We start from the raw sequence: 21,668 nt of genomic DNA on the forward strand, positions 1-21,668 counted from the left end.
CTGCAGTCTAATACAAGCCTCACACGTAAATCACGTGGTTCCATTAGCCTGTACAAGTTACCATTGCCCTAATCCTTTAAGTCTCAATGTGCAACAACGTCCCAGGTCGTTTTCATTAGCGCCGTTGCCTTACAACACTTTTAACTACATGCACAGTCCTATAAAGGCTGTAATATGGCTTTTTGCAGTCTAAAAAAGGCTTCCCACGTAAATCACGTGGTTTCACCTGCCTGCGCAAGTTACCTTTGGACTAATCGTTCCATTCTTAATACGCTACAACGTCCCAAGTTGTTTTCATTGGCGAAGTTGCCTTAGAACTCTCTTAACTACGTGCACAGTCCTATAAAGGCTGTAATATGGCCTTTTGCAGTCTAATAAAGGCCTCACACGTAAATCACGTGGTTCCATCTGCCTGTGCAGTTTACCAGTGGACTAGTCGTTCCAGTCTCAATGCGCTACAACGTCCCAAGTCGTTTTCATTTTCTCCGTTGCTTTACAACAATCTTAACTGCGTGCACTGTCCTATAAAGGCTGTAATATGGTCTTTGGCAGTCTAATAAAGGCCTAACACGTAAATCACGTGGTTTCACCTGCCTGCGCAGGTTACCTTTAGACTAGTCGTTCCAGTCTCAATGCGCTACAACGTCCCAGGTCGTTTTCATTAGCGCCGTTGCCTTACAACACTTTTAACTACATGCACAGTCCAATAAAGGCTGTAATATGGCCTTTTGCAGTCTAATAAAGGCTTCACACGTAAATCACGTGGTTTCACCTGCCTGCGCAGGTTACCTTTGGACTAATCGTTCCAGTCTCAATGCGCTACAACGTCCCAAGATGTTTTCATTGGCGAAGTTGCCTTACAACACTCTTAACTACGTGCACAGTCCTATAAAGGCTGTAATATGGCCTTTTGCGGTCTAATAAATGCCTCACACGTAAATCACGTTGTTCCATTTGCCTGCGCAGCTTACCATTGGCCTAGTCCTTCCAGTCTCAATGCGCTAAAACGTCCCAAGTCGTTTTCGTTAGTGTCGTTGCCTTACAACACTCTTAACTACGTGCACAGTCCTATAAAGGCTGTAATATGGACTTTGCAGTCTAATAAAGGCTTCACACGTAAATCACGTGATTTCACCTACCTGCGCAGGTTACCTTTGGACTAATCGTTCCAGTCTCAATGTGCTACAACGTCCCAAGTCGTTTTCATTAGCGCCGTTGCTTTACAAAACTCTTAACTACGTGCATAATCCTATAAAGGCTGTAATATGGCCTTCTGCAGTCTAATACAAGCCTCACACGTAAATCACGTGGTTCCATTAGCCTGTGCAAGTTACCATTGGCCTAATCCTTTAAGTCTCAATGTGCTACAACGTCCCAGGTCGTTTTCATTAGCGCCGTCGCCTTACAACACTTTTAACTACATGCACAGTCCTATAAAGGCTGTAATATGGCCTTTTGCAGTCTAAAAAAGGCTTCCCACGTAAATCACGTGGTTTCACCTGCCTGCGCAGGTTACCTTTGGACTAATCGTTCCATTCTTAATACGCTACAACGTCCCAAGTTGTTTTCATTGGCGAAGTTGCCTTAGAACTCTCTTAACTACGTGCACAGTCCTATAAAAGCTGTAATATGGCCTTTTGCAGTCTAATAAAGGCCTCATACGTAAATCACGTGGTTCCATTTGCCTGTGCAGGTTACCATTGTACTATTCCTTCCAGTCTCAATGCGCTTCAACGTCCCAAGTCGTTTTCATTATCGCCGTTGCCTTACAACACTCTTAACTACGTGAACAGTCCTATAAATGCTGTAATATGGCCTTTTGCAGTCTAATAAAGGCCTCACACGCAAATCACGTGGTTTCACCTGTCTGCGCAGTTTACCATTGGCCTAGTCCTTCCAGTCTCAATGCGCTACAACGTCCCAAGTCGTTATCCTTAGTGTCGTTGCCTTACAACACTCCTAACTACGTGCAGAGTCCTATAAAGGCTGTAATATGGCCTTTTGCAGTCTAATAAAGGCCTCACACGTAAATCACGTGGTTTCACCTGCCTGCGCAGGTTACCTTTGGACTAATCGTTCTATTCTTTATGCGCTACAACGTCCGAAGTTGTTTTCATTGGCGAAGTTGCCTTAGAACTCTCTTAACTACGTGCACAGTCCTATAAAGGCTGTAATATGGCCTTTTGCAGTCTAATAAAGGCCTCACACGTAAATCACGTGGTTCCATCTGCCTGTGCAGGTTACCAGTGGACTAGTCGTTCCAGTCTCAATGCGCTAAAACGTCCCAAGTCGTTTTCGTTAGTGTCGTTGCCTTACAACACTCTTAACTACGTGCACAGTCCTATAAAGGCTGTAATATGGCCTTTTGCAGTCTAATAAATGCCTCACACGTAAATCACGTGGTTCCATTTGCCTGCGCAAGTTACCATTGGCCTAGTCCTTCAAGTCTCGATGTGCTACAACGTCCCAGGTCGTTTTCATTGGCGAAGTAGCCTTAGAACTCTCTTAACTACGTGCACAGTCCTATAAAGGCTGTAATATGGCCTTTTGCAGTCTAATAAAGGCCTCACACGTAAATCACGTGGTTCCATCTGCCTGTGCTGGTTACCAGTGGACTAGTCGTTCCAGTCTCAATGCGCTACAACGTCCCAAGTCGTTTTCATTAGTGTCGTTGCCTTACAACACTCCTAACTACGTGCAGAGTCCTATAAAGGCTGTAATATGGCCTTTTGCAGTCTAATAAAGGCCTCACACGTAAATCACGTGGTTTCACCTGCCTGCGCAGGTTACCTTTGGACTAATCGTTCCATTCTTAATGCGCTCCAACGTCCCAAGTTGTTTTCATTGGCGAAGTTGCCTTAGAACTCTCTTAACTACGTGCACAGTCCTATAAAGGCTGTAATATGGCCTTTTGCAGTCTAATAAAGGCCTCACACGTAAATCACGTGATTCCATCTGCCTGTGCAGGTTACCAGTGGACTAGTCGTTTCAGTCTCAATGCGCTACAACGTCCCAAGTCGTTTTCATTTTCTCCGTTGCTTTACAACAATCTTAACTGCGTGCACTGTCCTATAAAGGCTGTAATATGGTCTTTGGCAGTCTAATAAAGGCCTAACACGTAAATCACGTGGTTTCACCTGCCTGCGCAGGTTACCTTTAGACTAGTCGTTCCAGTCTCAATGCGCTACAACGTCCCAGGTCGTTTTCATTAGCGCCGTTGCCTTACAACACTTTTAACTACATGCACAGTCCAATAAAGGCTGTAATATGGCCTTTTGCAGTCTAATAAAGGCTTCACACGTAAATCACGTGGTTTCACCTGCCTGCGCAGGTTACCTTTGGACTAATCGTTCCAGTCTCAATGCGCTACAACGTCCCAAGATGTTTTCATTGGCGAAGTTGCCTTAGAACACTCTTAACTACGTGCACAGTCCTATAAAGGCTGTAATATGGCCTTTTGCAGTCTAATAAATGCCTCACACGTAAATCACGTTGTTCCATTTGCCTGCGCAAGTTACCATTGGCCTAGTCCTTCAAGTGTCAATGTGCTACAACGTCCCAGGTCGTTTTCATTAGCGCCGTTGCCTTACAACACTTTTAACTACGTGCACAGTCCTATGAAGGCTGTAATATGGCCTTTTGCAGTCTAATAAAGGCCTCATACGTAAATCACGTGGTTCCATTTGCCTTTGCAGGTTACCATTGTACTATTCCTTCCAGTCTCAATGCGCTTCAACGTCCCAAGTCGTTTTCATTATCGCCGTTGCCTTACAACACTCTTAACTACGTTCACAGTCCTATAAAGGCTGTAATATGGCCTTTTGCAGTCTAATAAAGGCCTCACACGCAAATCACGTGGTTCCACCTCTCTGCGCAGCTTACCATTGGCCTAGTCCTTCCAGTCTCAATGCGCTAAAACGTCCCAAGTCGTTTTCGTTAGTGTCGTTGCCTTACAACACTCTTAACTACGTGCGCAGTCCTATAAAGGCTGTAATATGGACTTTGCAGTCTAATAAAGGCTTCACACGTAAATCACGTGATTTCACCTACCTGCGCAGGATACCTTTGGACTAATCGTTCCAGTCTCAATGTGCTACAACGTCCCAAGTCGTTTTCATTAGCGCTGTTGCCTTACAACACTTTTAACTACGTGCACAGTCATATAAAGGCTGTAATATGGCCTTTTGCAGTCTAAAAAAGGCTTCCCACGTAAATCACGTGGTTTCACCTGCCTGCGCAGGTTACCTTTGGACTAATCGTTCCATTCTTCATACGCTACAACGTCCCAAGTTGTTTTCATTGGCGAAGTTGCCTTAGAACTCTCTTAACTACGTGCACAGTCCTATAAAGGCTGTAATATGGCCTTTTGCAGTCTAATGAAGGCCTCATACGTAAATCACGTGGTTCCATTTGCCTGCGCAAGTTACCATTGGCCTAGTCCTTCAAGTCTCGATGTGCTACAACGTCCCAGGTCGTTTTCATTAGCGCCGTTGCCTACAACACTTTTAACTACGTGCACAGTCCTATAAAGGCTGTAATATCGCCTTTTGCAGTCTAATAAAGGCTTCACACGCAAATCACGTGGTTTCACCTGCCTCCGCAGGTTACCATTGGACTATTCCTTACAGTCTCAATGCGCTAAAACGTCCCAAGTCGTTTTCGTTAGTGTCGTTGCCTTACAACAATCTTAACTACGTGCACAGTCCTATAAAGGCTGTAATATGGCCTTTTGCAGTCTAATAAATGCCTCACACGTAAATCACGTTGTTCCATTTGCCTGCGCAAGTTACCATTGGCCTAGTCCTTCAAGTCTCGATGTGCTACAACGTCCCAGGTCGTTTTCATTGGCGAAGTAGCCTTAGAACTCTCTTAACTACGTGCACAGTCCTATAAAGGCTGTAATATGGCCTTTTGCAGTCTAATAAAGGCCTCACACGTAAATCACGTGGTTCCATCTGCCTGTGCAGGTTACCAGTGGGGTAGTCGTTCCAGTCTCAATGCGCTACAACGTCCCAAGTCGTTTTCATTAGTGTCGTTGCCTTACAACACTCCTAACTACGTGCACAGTCCTATAAAGGCTGTAATATGGCCTTTTGCAGTCTAATAAAGGCCTCACACGTAAATCACGTGGTTTCACCTGCCTGCGCAGGTTACCTTTGGACTAATCGTTCCATTCTTAATGCGCTCCAACGTCCCAAGTTGTTTTCATTGGCGAAGTTGCCTTAGAACTCTCTTAACTACGTGCACAGTCCTATAAAGGCTGTAATATGGCCTTTTGCAGTCTAATAAAAGGCCTCACACGTAAATCACGTGGTTCCATCTGCCTGTGCAGGTTACCAGTGGACTAGTCGTTCCAGTCTCAATGCGCTACAACGTCCCAAGTCGTTTTCATTTTCTCCGTTGCTTTACAACAATCTTAACTGCGTGCACTGTCCTATAAAGGCTGTAATATGGTCTTTGGCAGTCTAATAAAGGCCTAACACGTAAATCACGTGGTTCCATTTGCCTGCACAAGTTACCATTGGCCTAGTCCTTCAAGTCTCGATGTGCTACAACGTCCCAGGTCGTTTTCATTAGCGCCGTTGCCTACAACACTTTTAACTACGTGCACAGTCCTATAAAGGCTGTAATATCGCCTTTTGCAGTCTAATAAAGGCTTCACACGCAAATCACGTGGTTTCACCTGCCTGCGCAGGTTACCATTGGACTATTCCTTACAGTCTCAATGCGCTAAAACGTCCCAAGTCGTTTTCGTTAGTGTCGTTGCCTTACAACACTCTTAACTACGTGCACAGTCCTATAAAGGCTGTAATATGGCCTTTTGCAGTCTAATAAATGCCTCACACGTAAATCACGTGGTTCCATTTGCCTGCGCAAGTTACCATTGGCCTAGTCCTTCAAGTCTCGATGTGCTACAACGTCCCAGGTCGTTTTCATTGGCGAAGTAGCCTTAGAACTCTCTTAACTACGTGCACAGTCCTATAAAGGCTGTAATATGGCCTTTTGCAGTCTAATAAAGGCCTCACACGTAAATCACGTGGTTCCATCTGCCTGTGCAGGTTACCATTGGACTAGTCGTTCCAGTCTCAATGCGCTACAACGTCCCAAGTCGTTTTCATTAGTGTCGTTGCCTTACAACACTCCTAACTACGTGCAGAGTCCTATAAAGGCTGTAATATGGCCTTTTGCAGTCTAATAAAGGCCTCACATGTAAATCACGTGGTTTCACCTGCCTGCGCAGGTTACCTTTGGACTAATCGTTCCATTCTTAATGCGCTCCAACGTCCCAAGTTGTTTTCATTGGCGAAGTTGCCTTAGAACTCTCTTAACTACGTGCACAGTCCTATAAAGGCTGTAATATGGCCTTTTGCAGTCTAATAAAGGCCTCACACGTAAATCACGTGGTTCCATCTGCCTGTGCAGGTTACCAGTGGACTAGTCGTTCCATTCTCAATGCGCTACAACGTCCCAAGTCGTTTTCATTTTCTCCGTTGCTTTACAACAATCTTAACTGCGTGCACTGTCCTATAAAGGCTGTAATATGGTCTTTGGCAGTCTAATAAAGGCCTAACACGTAAATCACGTGGTTTCACCTGCCTGCGCAGGTTACCTTTAGACTAGTCGTTCCAGTCTCAATGCGCTACAACGTCCCAGGTCGTTTTCATTAGCGCCGTTGCCTTACAACACTTTTAACTACATGCACAGTCCAATAAAGGCTGTAATATGGCCTTTTGCAGTCTAATAAAGGCTTCACACGTAAATCACGTGGTTTCACCTGCCTGCGCAGGTTACCTTTGGACTAATCGTTCCAGTCTCAATGCGCTACAACGTCCCAAGATGTTTTCATTGGCAAAGTTGCCTTAGAACACTCTTAACTACGTGCACAGTCCTATAAAGGCTGTAATATGGCCTTTTGCAGTCTAATAAATGCCTCACACGTAAATCACGTTGTTCCATTTGCCTGCGCAAGTTACCATTGGCCTAGTCCTTCAAGTGTCAATGTGCTACAACGTCCCAGGACGTTTTCATTAGCGCCGTTGCCTTACAACACTTTTAACTACGTGCACAGTCCTATAAAGGCTGTAATATGGCCTTTTGCAGTCTAATAAAGGCCTCATACGTAAATCACGTGGTTCCATTTGCCTGTGCAGGTTACCATTGGACTATTCCTTCCAGTCTCAATGCGCTTCAACGTCCCAAGTCGTTTTCATTATCGCCGTTGCCTTACAACACTCTTAACTACGTTCACAGTCCTATAAAGGCTGTAATATGGCCTTTTGCAGTCTAATAAAGGCCTCACACGCAAATCACGTGGTTCGACCTCTCTGCGCAGCTTACCATTGGCCTAGTCCTTCCAGTCTCAATGCGCTAAAACGTCCCAAGTCGTTTTCGTTAGTGTCGTTGCCTTACAACACTCTTAACTACGTGCACAGTCCTATAAAGGCTGTAATATGGACTTTGCAGTCTAATAAAGGCTTCACACGTAAATCACGTGATTTCACCTACCTGCGCAGGATACCTTTGGACTAATCGTTCCAGTCTCAATGTGCTACAACGTCCCAAGTCGTTTTCATTAGCGCCGTTGCTTTACAAAACTCTTAACTACGTGCATAATCCTATAAAGGCTGTAATATGGCCTTCTGCAGTCTAATACAAGCCTCACACGTAAATCACGTGGTTCCATTAGCCTGTGCAAGTTACCATTGGCCTAATCCTTTAAGTCTCAATGTGCTACAACGTCCCAGGTCGTTTTCATTAGCGCCGTTGCCTTACAACACTTTTAACTACATGCACAGTCCTATAAAGGCTGTAATATGGCCTTTTGCAGTCTAAAAAAGGCTTCCCACTCAAATCACGTGGTTTCACCTGCCTGCGCAGGTTACCTTTGGACTAATCGTTCCATTCTTAATACGCTACAACGTCCCAAGTTGTTTTCATTGGCGAAGTTGCCTTAGAACTCTCTTAACTACGTGCACAGTCCTATAAAGGCTGTAATATGGACTTTGCAGTCTAATAAAGGCTTCACACGTAAATCACGTGATTTCACCTACCTGCGCAGGATACCTTTGGACTAATCGTTCCAGTCTCAATGCGCTACAACGTCCCAAGATGTTTTCATTGGCGAAGTTGCCTTAGAACACTCTTAACTACGTGCACAGTCCTATAAAGGCTGTAATATGGTCTTTTGCAGTCTAATAAATGCCTCACACGTAAATCACGTGGTTCCATTTGCCTGCGCAAGTTACCATTGGCCTAGTCCTTCAAGTCTCAATGTGCTACAACGTCCCAGGTCGTTTTCATTGGCGAAGTTGCCTTAGAACGCTCTTAACTACGTGTACAGTCCTATAAAGGCTGTAATATGGCCTTTTGCAGTCTAATAAATGCCTCACACGTAAATCACGTGGTTCCATTTGCCTGCGCAAGTTACCATTGGCCTAGTCCTTCAAGTCTCGATGTGCTACAACGTCCCAGGTCGTTTTCATTAGCGCCGTTGCCTTACAACACTTTTAACTACGTGCACAGTCCTATAAAGGCTGTAATATCGCCTTTTGCAGTCTAATAAAGGCTTCACACGCAAATCACGTGGTTTCACCTGCCTGCGCAGGTTACCATTGGACTATTCCTTACAGTCTCAATGCGCTAAAACGTCCCAAGTCGTTTTCGTTAGTGTCGTTGCCTTACAACACTCCTAACTACGTGCACAGTCCTATAAAGGCTGTAATATCGCCTTTTGCAGTCTAATAAAGGCTTCACACGCAAATCACGTGGTTCCACCTCTCTGCGCAGCTTACCATTGGCCTAGACCTTCCAGTCTCAATGCGCTAAAACGTCCCAAGTCGTTTTCGTTAGTGTCGTTGCCTTACAACACTCTTAACTACGTGCACAGTCCTATAAAGGCTGTAATATGGTCTTTGCAGTCTAATATAGGCTTCACACGTAAATCACGTGAGTTCACCTGCCTGCGCAGGTTACTTTTGGACTAATCGTTCCAGTCTCAATGTGCTACAACGTCCCAGGTCGTTTTCATTGGCGAAGTTGCTTTACAACACTCTTAACTACGTGTACAGTCCTATAAAGGCTGTAATATGGCCTTTTGCAGTCTAATAAATGCCTCACACGTAAATCACGTGGTTCCATTTGCCTGCGCAAGTTACCATTGGCCTAGTCCTTCAAGTCTCGATGTGCTACAACGTCCCAGGTCGTTTTCATTAGCGCCGTTGCCTTACAACACTTTTAACTACGTGCACAGTCCTATAAAGTCTGTAATATGGCCTTCTGCAGTCTAATAAAGGCCTCATACGTAAATCACGTGGTTTCACCTGCCTGCGCAGGTTACCTTTGGACTAATCGTTCCATTCTTAATGCGCTACAACGTCCCAAGTTGTTTTCATTGGCGAAGTTGCCTTAGAACTCTCTTAACTACGTGCACAGTCCTATAAAGGCTGTAATATGGCCTTTTGCAGTCTAATAAAGGCCTCACACGTAAATCACGTGGTTCCATCTGCCTGTGCAGGTTACCAGTGGACTAGTCGTTCCAGTCTCAATGCGCTACAGCGTCCAAAGTCGTTTTCATTTGCTCCGTTGCTTTACAACAATCTTAACTGCGTGCACTGTCCTATAAAGGCTGTAATATGGCCTTTGGCAGTCTAATAAAGGCCTAACACGTAAATCACGTGGTTTCACCTGCCTGAGCAGCTTACCTTTAGACTAGTCGTTCCAGTCTCAATGCGCTTCAACGTCCCAGGTCGTTTTCATTAGCGTTGTTGCCTTACAACATTTTTAACTACATGCACAGTCCTATAAAGGCTGTAATATGGCTTTTTGCAGTCTAATAAAGGCTTCACACGTAAATCACGTGGTTTCACCTGCCTGCGCAGGTTACCTTTGGACTTATCGATCCAGTCTCAATGCGCTACAACGTCCCAAGATGTTTTCATTGGCGAAGTTGCCTTAGAACACTCTTAACTACGTGCACAGTCCTATAAAGGCTGTAATATGGCCTTTTGCAGTCTAATAAATGCCTCACACGTAAATCACGTTGTTCCAATTGCCTGCGCAAGTTACCATTGGCCTAGTCCTTCAAGTCTCAATGTGCTACAACGTCCCAGGTCATTTTCATTAGCGCCGTTGCCTTACAACACTTTTAACTACGTGCACAGTCCTATAAAGGCTGTAATATCGCCTTTTGCAGTCTAATAAAGGCTTCACACTCAAATCACGGGGTTTCACCTGCCTGCACAGGTTACCATTGGACTATTCCTTACAGTCTCAATGCGCTACAGCGTCTCAAGTCGTTTTCATTAGCGCCTTTGCCTTACAACACTCCTAATTGCGTGCACAGTCGTATAAAGGCTGTAATATGGCCTTTTGCAGTCTAATAAAGGCCTCATACGTAAATCACGTGGTTCCATTTGCCTGTGCAGGTTACCATTGGACTATTCCTTCCAGTCTCAATGCGCTTCAACGTCCCAAGTCGTTTTCATTATCGCCGTTGCCTTACAACACTCTTAACTACGTTCACAGTCCTATAAAGGCTGTAATATGGTCTTTGCAGTCTAATACAGGCTTCACACGTAAATCACGTGAGTTCACCTGCCTGGGCAGGGGACCTTTGGACTAATCGTTCCAGTCTCAATGTGCTACAACGTCCCAGGTCGTTTTCATTAGCGCCGTTTCTTTACAACACTCTTAACTACGTGCATAATCCTATAAAGGCTGTAATATGGACTTTGCAGTCTAATAAAGGCTTCACACGTAAATCACGTGATTTCACCTACCTGCGCAGGTTACCTTTGGACTAATCGTTCCAGTCTCAATGTGCTACAACGTCCCAAGTCGTTTTCATTAGCGCCGTTGCTTTACAAAACTCTTAACTACGTGCATAATCCTATAAAGGCTGTAATATGGCCTTCTGCAGTCTAATACAAGCCTCACACGTAAATCACGTGGTTCCATTAGCCTGTGCAAGTTACCATTGGCCTAATCCTTTAAGTCTCAATGTGCTACAACGTCCCAGGTCGTTTTCATTAGCGCCGTTGCCTTACAACACTTTTAACTACATGCACAGTCCTATAAAGGCTGTAATTTGGCCTTTTGCAGTCTAAAAAAGGCTTCCCACGTAAATCACGTGGTTTCACCTGCCTGCGCAGGTTACCTTTGGACTAATCGTTCCATTCTTAATACGCTACAACGTCCCAAGTTGTTTTCATTGGCGAAGTTGCCTTAGAACTCTCTTAACTACGTGCACAGTCCTATAAAGGCTGTAATATGGCCTTTTGCAGTCTAATAAAGGCCTCATACGTAAATCACGTGGTTCCATTTGCCTGTGCAGGTTACCATTGTACTATTTCTTCCAGTCTCAATGCGCTTCAACGTCCCAAGTCGTTTTCATTATCGCCGTTGCCTTACAACACTCTTAACTACGTGCACAGTCCTATAAAGGCTGTAATATGGCCTTTTGCAGTCTAATAAAGGCCTCACACGCAAATCACGTGGTTTCACCTGTCTGCGCAGTTTACCATTGGCCTAGTCCTTCCAGTCTCAATGCGCTACAACGTCCCAAGTCGTTTTCATTAGTGTCGTTGCCTTACAACACTCCTAACTACGTGCAGAGACCTATAAAGGCTGTAATATGGCCTTTTGCAGTCTAATAAAGGCCTCACACGTAAATCACGTGGTTTCACCTGCCTGCGCAGGTTACCTTTGGACTAATCGTTCCATTCTTAATGCGCTCCAACGTCCCAAGTTGTTTTCATTGGCGAAGTTGCCTTAGAACTCTCTTAACTACGTGCACAGTCCTATTAAGGCTGTAATATGGCCTTTTGCAGTCTAATAAAGGCCTCACACGTAAATCACGTGGTTCCATCTGCCTGTGCAGGTTACCAGTGGACTAGTCGTTCCAGTCTCAATGCGCTACAACGTCCCAAGTCGTTTTCATTTGCTCCGTTGCTTTACAACAATCTTAACTGCGTGCACTGTCCTATAAAGGCTGTAATATGGCCTTTGGCAGTCTAATAAAGGCCTAACACGTAAATCACGTGGTTTCACCTGCCTGCGCAGGTTACCTTTAGACTAGTCGTTCCAGTCTCAATGCGCTACAACGTCCCAGGTCGTTTTCATTAGCGCCGTTGCCTTACAACACTTTTAACTACATGCACAGTCCAATAAAGGCTGTAATATGGCCTTTTGCAGTCTAATAAAGGCTTCACTCGTAAATCACGTGGTTTCACCTGCCTGCGCAGGTTACCTTTGGACTAATCGTTCCAGTCTCAATGCGCTACAACGTCCCAAGATGTTTTCATTGGCGAAGTTGCCTTAGAACACTCTTAACTACGTGCACAGTCCTATAAAGGCTGTAATATGGCCTTTTGCAGTCTAATAAATGCCACACACGTAAATCACGTGGTTCCATTTGCCTGTGCAAGTTACCATTGGACTATTCCTTCCAGTCTCAATGCGCTTCAACGTCCCAAGTCGTTTTCATTATCGCCGTTGCCTTACAACACTCTTAACTACGTTCACAGTCCTATAAAGGCTGTAATATGGCCTTTTGCAGTCTAATAAAGGCCTCACACGCAAATCACGTGGTTCCACCTCTCTGCGCAGCTTACCATTGGCCTAGTCCTTCCAGTCTCAATGCGCTAAAACGTCCCAAGTCGTTTTCGTTAGTGTCGTTGCCTTACAACACTCTTAACTACGTGCACAGTCCTATAAAGGCTGTAATATGGACTTTGCAGTCTAATAAAGGCTTCGCACGTAAATCACGTGATTTCACCTACCTGCGCAGGTTACCTTTGGACTAATCGTTCCAGTCTCAATGTGCTACAACGTCCCAAGTCGTTTTCATTAGCGCCGTTGCTTTACAAAACTCTTAACTACGTGCATAATCCTATAAAGGCTGTAATATGGCCTTCTGCAGTCTAATACAAGCCTCACACGTAAATCACGTGGTTCCATTAGCCTGTGCAAGTTACCATTGGCCTAATCCTTTAAGTCTCAATGTGCTACAACGTCCCAGGTCGTTTTCCTTAGCGCCGTTGCCTTACAACACTTTTAACTACATGCACAGTCCTATAAAGGCTGTAATATGGCCTTTTGCAGTCTAAAAAAGGCTTCCCACGTAAATCACGTGGTTTCACCTGCCTGCGCAGGTTACCTTTGGACTAATCGTTCCATTCTTAATGCGCTACAACGTCCCAAGTTGTTTTCATTGGCGAAGTTGCCTCAGAACTCTCTTAACTACGTGCACAGTCCTATAAAGGCTGTAATATGGCCTTTTGAAGTCTAATAAAGGCCTCACACGTAAATCACGTGGTTCCATCTGCCTGTGCAGGTTACCAGTGGACTAGTCGTTCCAGTCTCAATGCGCTACAGCGTCCCAAGTCGTTTTCATTTGCTCCGTTGCTTTACAACAATCTTAACTGCGTGCACTGTCCTATAAAGTCTGTAATATGGCCTTTGGCAGTCTAATAAAGGCCTAACACGTAAATCACGTGGTTTCACCTGCCTGCGCAGCTTACCTTTAGACTAGTCGTTCCAGTCTCAATGCGCTACAACGTCCCAGGTCGTTTTCATTAGCGTCGTTGCCTTACAACACTTTTAACTACATGCACAGTCCTATAAAGGCTGTAATATGGCCTTTTGCAGTCTAATAAAGGCTTCACACGCAAATCACGTGGATTCACCTGCCTGCGCAGGTTACCATTGGACTATTCCTTACAGTTTCAATGCGCTACAGCGTCTCAAGTCGTTTTCATTAGCGCCGTTGCCTTATAACACTCCTAACTGCGTGCACAGTCGTATAAAGGCCGTAATATGGCCTTTTGCAGTCTAATAAAGGCCTCATACGTAAATCACGTGGTTCCATTTGCCTGCGCAAGTTACCATTGGCCTAGTCCTTCAAGTCTCGATGTGCTACAACGTCCCAGGTCGTTTTCATTAGCGCCGTTGCCTTACAACACTTTTAACTACGTGCACAGTCCTATAAAGGCTGTAATATCGCCTTTTGCAGTCTAATAAAGGCTTCACACGCAAATCACGTGGATTCACCTGCCTGCGCAGGTTACCATTGGACTATTCCTTACAGTCTCAATGCGCTACAGCGTCTCAAGTCGTTTTCATTAGCGCCGTTGCCTTATAACACTCCTAACTGCGTGCACAGTCGTATAAAGGCCGTAATATGGCCTTTTGCAGTCTAATAAAGGCCTCATACGTAAATCACGTGGTTCCATTTGCCTGTGCAGGTTACCATTGGACTATTCCTTCCAGTCTCAATGCGCTTCAACGTCCCAAGTCGTTTTCATTATCGCCGTTGCCTTACAACACTCTTAACTACGTTCACAGTCCTATAAATGCTGTAATATGGCCTTTTGCAGTCTAATAAAGGCCTCACACGCAAATCACGTGAATCCACCTGTCTGCGCAGCTTACCACTGGCCTAGTCCTTCCAGTCTCAATGCGCTACAACGTCCCAAGTCGTTTTCATTAGTGTCGTTGCCTTACAACACTCTTAACTACGTGCACAGTCCTATAAAGGCTGTAATATGGTCTTTGCAGTCTAATATAGGCTTCACACGTAAATCACGTGAGTTCACCTGCCTGCGCAGGTTACCTTTGGACTAATCGTTCCAGTCTCAATGTGCTACAACGTCCCAAGTCTTTTTCTTTAGCGCCGTTGCTTTACAACACTCTTAACTACGTTCATAATCCTATAAAGGCTGTAATATGGCCTTTGCAGTCTAATAAAGGCTTCACACGTAAATCACGTGATTTTACCTGCCTGCACAGGTTACCTTTGGACTAATCGTTCCAGTCTCAATGTGCTACAACGTCCCAAGTCGTTTTCATTAGCGCCGTTGCTTTACAGAACTCTTAACTACGTGCATAATCTTATAAAGGCTGTAATATGGCCTTTTGCAGTCTAATAAAGGCTTCCCACGTAAATCACGTGGTTTCACCTGCCTGCGCAGGTTACCTTTGGACTAATCGTTCCATTCTTAATACGCTACAACGTCCCAAGTTGTTTTCATTGGCGAAGTTGCCTTAGAACTCTCTTAATCACGTGCACAGTCCTATAAAGGCTGTAATATGGCCTTTTGCAGTCTAATAAAGGCCTCACACGTAAATCACGTGGTTCCATCTGCCTGTGCAGGTTACCAGTGGACTAGTCGTTCCAGTCTCAATGCGCTACAACGTCCCAAGTCGTTTTCATTTGCTCCGTTGCTTTACAACAATCTTAACTACGTGCACTGTCCTATAAAGGCTGTAATATGGCCTTTGGCAGTCAAATAAAGGCCTTACACGTAAATCACGTGGTTTCACCTGCCTGCGCAGGTTACCTTTGGACTAATCGTTCCAGTCTCAATGCGCTACAACGTCCCAAGATGTTTTCACTGGCGAAGTTGCCTTAGAACACTCTTAACTACGTGCACAGTCCTATAAAGGCTGTAATATCGCCTTTTGCAGTCTAATAAAGGCCTCACACGTAAATCACGTGGTTCCATTTGCCTGTGCAGGTTACCATTGGCCTAGTCCTTCCAGTCTCAATGCGCTACAACGTCCCAAGTCGTATTCATTAGTGTCGTTGCCTTACAACACTCTTAACTACGTGCGCAGTCCTATAAAGGCTGTAATATGGTCTTTGCAGTCTAATAAAGGCTTCACTCGTAAATCACGTGATTTCACCTGCCTGCGCAGGTTACCTTTGGACTAATCGTTCCAGTCTCAATGTGCTACAACGTCCCAAGTCGTTTTCATTAGCGCCGTTCCTTTACAACACTCTTAACTACGTGCATAATCCTATAAAGGCTGTAATATGGCCTTCTGCAGTCTAATCCATGCCTCACACGTAAATCACGTGGTTCCATTTGCCTGCGCAAGTTACCATTGGCCTAGTCCTTCAAGTCTCAATGTGCTACAACGTCCCAGGTCGTTTTCATTAGCGCCGTTGCCTTACAACACTTTTAACTACGTGCACAGTCCTATAAAGGCTGTAATATGGCCTTTTGCAGTCTAATAAAGGCTTCACACGCAAATCACGTGGTTTCACCTGCCTGTGCAGGTTACCATTGGACTATTTCTTACAGTCTCAATGCGCTACAGCGTCCCAAGTCGTTTTCATTAGCGCCGTTGCCTTACAACACTCTTAACTACGTGCACAGTCGTATAAAGGCTGTAATATGGCCTTTTGCAGTCTAATAAGGGCCTCATACGTAAATCACGTGGTTCCATTTGCCTGTGCAGGTTACCATTGGACTATTCCTTCCAGTCTCAATGCGCTTCAACGTCCCAAGTCGTTTTCATTATCGCCGTTGCCTTACAACACTCTTAACTACGTTCACAGTCCTAAAAAGGCTGTAATATGGCCTTTTTTAGTCTAATAAAGGCTTCACACGTAAATCACGTGGTTCCATTTGCCTGTGCAGGTTACCATTGTACTCTTCCTTTCAGTCTCAATACGCTTCAACGTCCCAAGTCGTTATCATTAGTGTCGTTGCCTTACAACACTCCTAACTACGTGCAGAGTCCTATAAAGGCTGTAATATGGCCTTTTGCAGTCTAATAAAGGCCTCACACGTAAATCACGTGGTTTCACCAGCCTGCGCAGGTTACCTTTGGACTAATCGTTCCATTCTTAATGCGCTACAACGTCCCAAGTTGTTTTCATTGGCGAAGTTGCCTTAGAACTCTCTTAACTACGTGCACAGTCTATAAAGGCTGTAATATGGCCTTTTGCAGTCTAATAAAGGCCTCACACGTAAATCACGTGGTTCCATCTGCCCGTGCAGGTTACCAGTGGACTAGTCGTTCCAGTCTCAATGCGCTACAGCGTCCCAAGTCGTTTTCATTTGCTCCGTTGCTTTACAACAATCTTAACTGCGTGCACTGTCCTATAAAGGCTGTAATATGGCCTTTGGCAGTCTAATAAAGGCTTAACACGTAAATCACGTGGTTTCACCTGCCTGCGCAGCTTACCTTTAGACTAGTCGTTCCAGTCTCAATGCGCTACAACGTCCCAGGTCGTTTTCATTAGCGTCGTTGCCTTACAACACTTTTAACTACATGCACAGTCCTATAAAGGCTGTAATATGGCCTTTTGCAGTCTAATAAAGGCTTCACACGTAAATCACGTGGTTTCACCTGCCTGCGCAGGTTACCTTTGGACTAATCGTTCCAGTCTCAATGCGCTTCAACGTCCCAAGTCGTTTTCATTATCGCCGTTGCCTTACAACACTCTTAACTACGTTCACAGTCCTATAAATGCTGTAATATGGCCCTTTGCAGTCTAATAAAGGCCTCACACGCAAATCACGTGGTTCCACCTGTCTGCGCAGCTTACCACTGGCCTAGTCCTTCCAGTCTCAATGCGCTACAACGTCCCAAGTCTTTTTCATTAGCGCCGTTGCTTTACAACACTCTTAACTACGTGCATAATCCTATAAAGGCTGTAATATGGCCTTTGCAGTCTAATAAAGGCTTCACACGTAAATCCCGTGATTTCACCTGCCTGCGCATGTTACCTTTGGACTAATTGTTCCAGTCTCAATGTGCTACAACGTCCCAAGTCGTTTTCATTAGCGCCGTTGCTTTAGAAAACTCTTAACTACGTGCAAATTCTTATAAAGGCTGTAATATGGCCTTTTGAAGTCTAATAAAGGCTTCCCACGTAAATCACGTGGTTTTACCTGCCTACGCAGGTTACCTTTGGAGTAATCGTTCCATTCTTAATACGCTACAACGTCCCAAGTTGTTTTCATTGGCGAAGTTGCCTTAGAACTCTCTTAATCACGTGCACAGTCCTATAAAGGCTGTAATATGGCCTTTTGCAGTCTAATAAAGGCCTCCCACGTAAATCACGTGGTTCCATCTGCCTGTGCAGGTTACCAGTGGACTAGTCGTTCCAGTCTCAATGCGCTACAACGTCCCAAGTCGTTTTCATTTGCTCCGTTGCTTTACAACAATCTTAACTACGTGCACTGTCCTATAAAGGCTGTAATATGGCCTTTGGCAGTCTAATAAAGGCCTAACACGTAAATCACGTGGTTTCACCTGCCTGCGCAGGTTACCTTTGGACTAATCGTTCCAGTCTCAATGCGCTACAACGTCCCAAGATGTTTTCACTGGCGAAGTTGCCTTAGAACACTCTTAACTACGTGCACAGTCCTATAAAGGCTGTAATATCGCCTTTTGCAGTCTAATAAAGGCCTCACACGTAAATCACGTGGTTCCATTTGCCTGTGCAGGTTACCATTGGCCTAGTCCTTCCAGTCTCAATGCACTACAACGTCCCAAGTCGTTTTCATTAGTGTCGTTGCCTTACAACACTCTTAACTACGTGCGCAGTCCTATAAAGGCTGTAATATGGCCTTTTGCAGTCTAATAAAGGCCTCATACGTAAATCACGTGGTTCCATTTGCCTGTGCAGGTTACCATTGGACTATTCCTTCCAGTCTCAATGCGCTTCAACGTACCAAGTCGTTTTCATTATCGCCGTTGCCTTACAACACTCTTAACTACGTTCACAGTCCTAAAAAGGCTGTAATATGGCCTTTTGTAGTCTAATAAAAGCTTCACACGTAAATCACGTGATTTCACCTGCCTGTGCAAGTTACCATTGGCCTAATCCTTTAAGTCTCAATGTGCTACAACGTCCCAGGTCGTTTTCATTAGCGCCGTTGCTTTGCAACACTTTTAACTACATGCACAGTCCTGTAAAGGCCGTAATATGGCCTTTTGCAGTCTAATAAAGGCCTCATACGTAAATCACGTGGTTCCATTTGCCTGTGAAGGTTACCATTGAACTATTCCTTCCAGTCTCAATGCGCTTCAACGTCCCAAGTCGTTTTCATTATCGCCGTTGCCTTACAACACTCTTAACTACGTTGACAGTCCTATAAATGCTGTAATATGGCCTTTTGCAGTCTAATAAAGGCCTCACACGCAAATCACGTGGTTCCACCTGTCTGCGCAGCTTACCACTGGCCTAGTCCTTCCAGTCTCAATGCGCTATAACGTCCCAAGTACTTTTCATTAGTGTCGTTGCCTTACAACACTCTTAACTACGTGCACAGTCCTATAAAGGCTGTAATATGGTCTTTGCAGTCTAATATAGGCTTCACACGTAAATCACGTGAGTTCACCTGCCTGCGCAGGTTACCTTTGTACTAATCGTTCCAGTCTCAATGTGCTACAACGTCCCAAGTCTTTTTCATTAGCGCCGTTGCTTTACAACACTCTTAACTACGTGCATAATCCTATAAAGGCTGTAATATGGCCTTCTGCAGTCTAATCCATGCCTCACACGTAAATCACGTGGTTCCATTTGCCTGCGCAAGTTACCATTGGCCTAGTCCTTCAAGTCTCAATGTGCTACAACGTCCCAGGTCGTTTTCATTAGCGCCGTTGCCTTACAACACTTTTAACTACGTGCACAGTCCTATAAAGGCTGTAATATGGCCTTTTGCAGTCTAATAAAGGCTTTACACGCAAATCACGTGGTTTCATCTGCCTGTGCAGGTTACCATTGGACTATTCCTTACAGTCTCAATGCGCTACAGCGTCCCAAGTCGTTTTCATTAGCGCCGTTGCCTTACAACACTTTTAACTACGTGCACAGTCGTATAAAGGCTGTAATATGGCCTTTTGCAGTCTAATAAAGGCCTCATACGTAAATCACGTGGTTCCATTTGCCTGTGCAGGTTACCATTGGACTATTCCTTCCAGTCTCAATGCGCTTCAACGTTCCAAGTCGTTTTCATTATCGCCGTTGCCTTACAAAACTCTTAACTACGTTCACAGTCCTAAAAAGGCTGTAATATGGCCTTTTGTAGTCTAATAAAGGCTTCACACGTAAATCACGTGGTTCCATTTGCCTGTGCAGGTTACCATTGTACTATTCCTTCCAGTCTCAATACGCTTTAACGTCCCAAGTCGTTTTCATTATCGCCGTTGCCTTACAACACTCTTAACTACTTGCAGAGTCCTATAAAGGCTGTAATATGGCCTTTTGCAGTCTAATAAAGGCCTCACACGTAAATCACGTGGTTTCACCTGCCTGCGCAGGTTACCTTTGGACTAATCGTTCCATTCTTAATGCGCTACAACGTCCCAAGTTGTTTTCATTGGCGAAGTTGCCTTAGAACTCTCTGAACTACGTGCACAGTCTATAAAAGCTGTAATATGGCCTTTTGCAGTCTAATAAAGGCCTCACACGTAAATCACGTGGTTCCATCTGCCTGTGCAGGTTACCACTGGCCTAGTCCTTCCAGTCTCAATGCGCTACAACGTCCCAAGTCGTTTTCATTTGTGTCGTTGCCTTACAACAATCTTAACTACGTGCACAGTCCTATAAAGGCTGTAATATGGTGTTTGCAGTCTAATATAGGCTTCACACGTAAATCACGTGAGTTCACCTGCCTGCGCAGGTTACCTTTGGACTAATCGTTCCAGTCTCAATGTGCTACAACGTCCCAAGTCTTTTTCATTAGCGCCGTTGCTTTACAACACTCTTAACTACGTGCATAATCCTATAAAAGCTGTAATATGGCCTTTGCAGTCTAATAAAGGCTTCACACGTAAATCACGTGATTTCACCTGCCTGCGCAGGTTACCTTTGGACTAATCGTTCCAGTCTCAATGTGCTACAACGTCCCAAGTCGTTTTCATTAGCGCCGTTGCGTTAGAAAACTCTTAACTACGTGCATAATCTTATAAAGGCTGTAATATGGCCTTTTGCAGTCTAATAAAGGCTTCCCACGTAAATCACGTGGTTTTACCTGCCTGCGCAGGTTACCTTTGGACTAATCGTTCCAGTCTCAATGTGCTACAACGTCCCAAGTTGTTTTCATTGGCGAAGTTGCCTTAGAACTCTCTTAATCACGTGCACAGTCCTATAAAGGCTGTAATATGGCCTTTTGCAGTCTAATAAAGGCCTCACACGTAAATCACGTGGTTCCATCTGCCTGTGCAGGTTACCAGTGGACTAGTCGTTCCAGTCTCAATGCGCTACAACGTCCCAAGTCGTTTTCATTTGCTCCGTTGCTTTACAACAATCTTAACTACGTGCACTGTCCTATAAAGGCTGTAATATGGCCTTTGGCAGTCTAATAAAGGCCTAACACGTAAATCACGTGGTTTCACCTGCCTGCGCAGGTTACCTTTGAACTAATCGTTCCAGTCTCAATGCGCTACAACGTCCCAAGATGTTTTCACTGGCGAAGTTGCCTTATAAACACTCTTAACTACGTGCACAGTTCTATAAAGGCTGTAATATCGCCTTTTGCAGTCTAATAAAGGCCTCACACGTAAATCACGTGGTTCCATTTGCCTGTGCAGGTTACCATTGGCCTAGTCCTTCCAGTCTCAATGCGCTACAACGTCCCAAGTCGTTTTCATTAGTGTCGTTGCCTTAGAACACTCTTAACTACGTGCGCAGTCCTATAAAGGCTGTAATATGGCCTTTTGCAGTCTAATAAAGGCTTCACACGCAAATCACGTGGTTTCACCTGCCTGTGAAGGCTACCATTGGACTATTCCTTACAGTCTCAATGCGCTACAGCGTCCCAAGTCGTTTTCATTAGCGCCATTGCCTTACAACACTCTTAACTACGTGCACAGTCGTATAAAGGCTGTAATATGGCCTTTTGCAGTCTAATAAAGGCCTCATACGT

General features: G+C 44.8%; 1 long non-coding RNA gene across 2 annotated transcripts; it reads right to left on the reverse strand.

The window, feature by feature from the left end:
• Positions 1–11,187: 11,187 nt before the first annotated feature.
• On the reverse strand, positions 11,188–21,213 carry LOC130644949 (uncharacterized). 2 transcript variants are annotated; one of them, XR_008982648.1, is made up of 2 exons: positions 21,139–21,213; positions 11,188–13,139 (listed from the first exon to the last, which is right to left on the reverse strand). It is a non-coding gene; the product is annotated as an uncharacterized LOC130644949 (long non-coding RNA). The 2 variants fall into 2 exon arrangements; XR_008982649.1 differs by lacking the exon at positions 21,139–21,213 and adding an exon at positions 13,504–17,580.
• Positions 21,214–21,668: the final 455 nt, after the last annotated feature.

This window comes from Hydractinia symbiolongicarpus, chromosome 5, assembly GCF_029227915.1.
Source record: "Hydractinia symbiolongicarpus strain clone_291-10 chromosome 5, HSymV2.1, whole genome shotgun sequence".
Taxonomy (NCBI): Eukaryota; Metazoa; Cnidaria; class Hydrozoa; order Anthoathecata; family Hydractiniidae; genus Hydractinia; species Hydractinia symbiolongicarpus.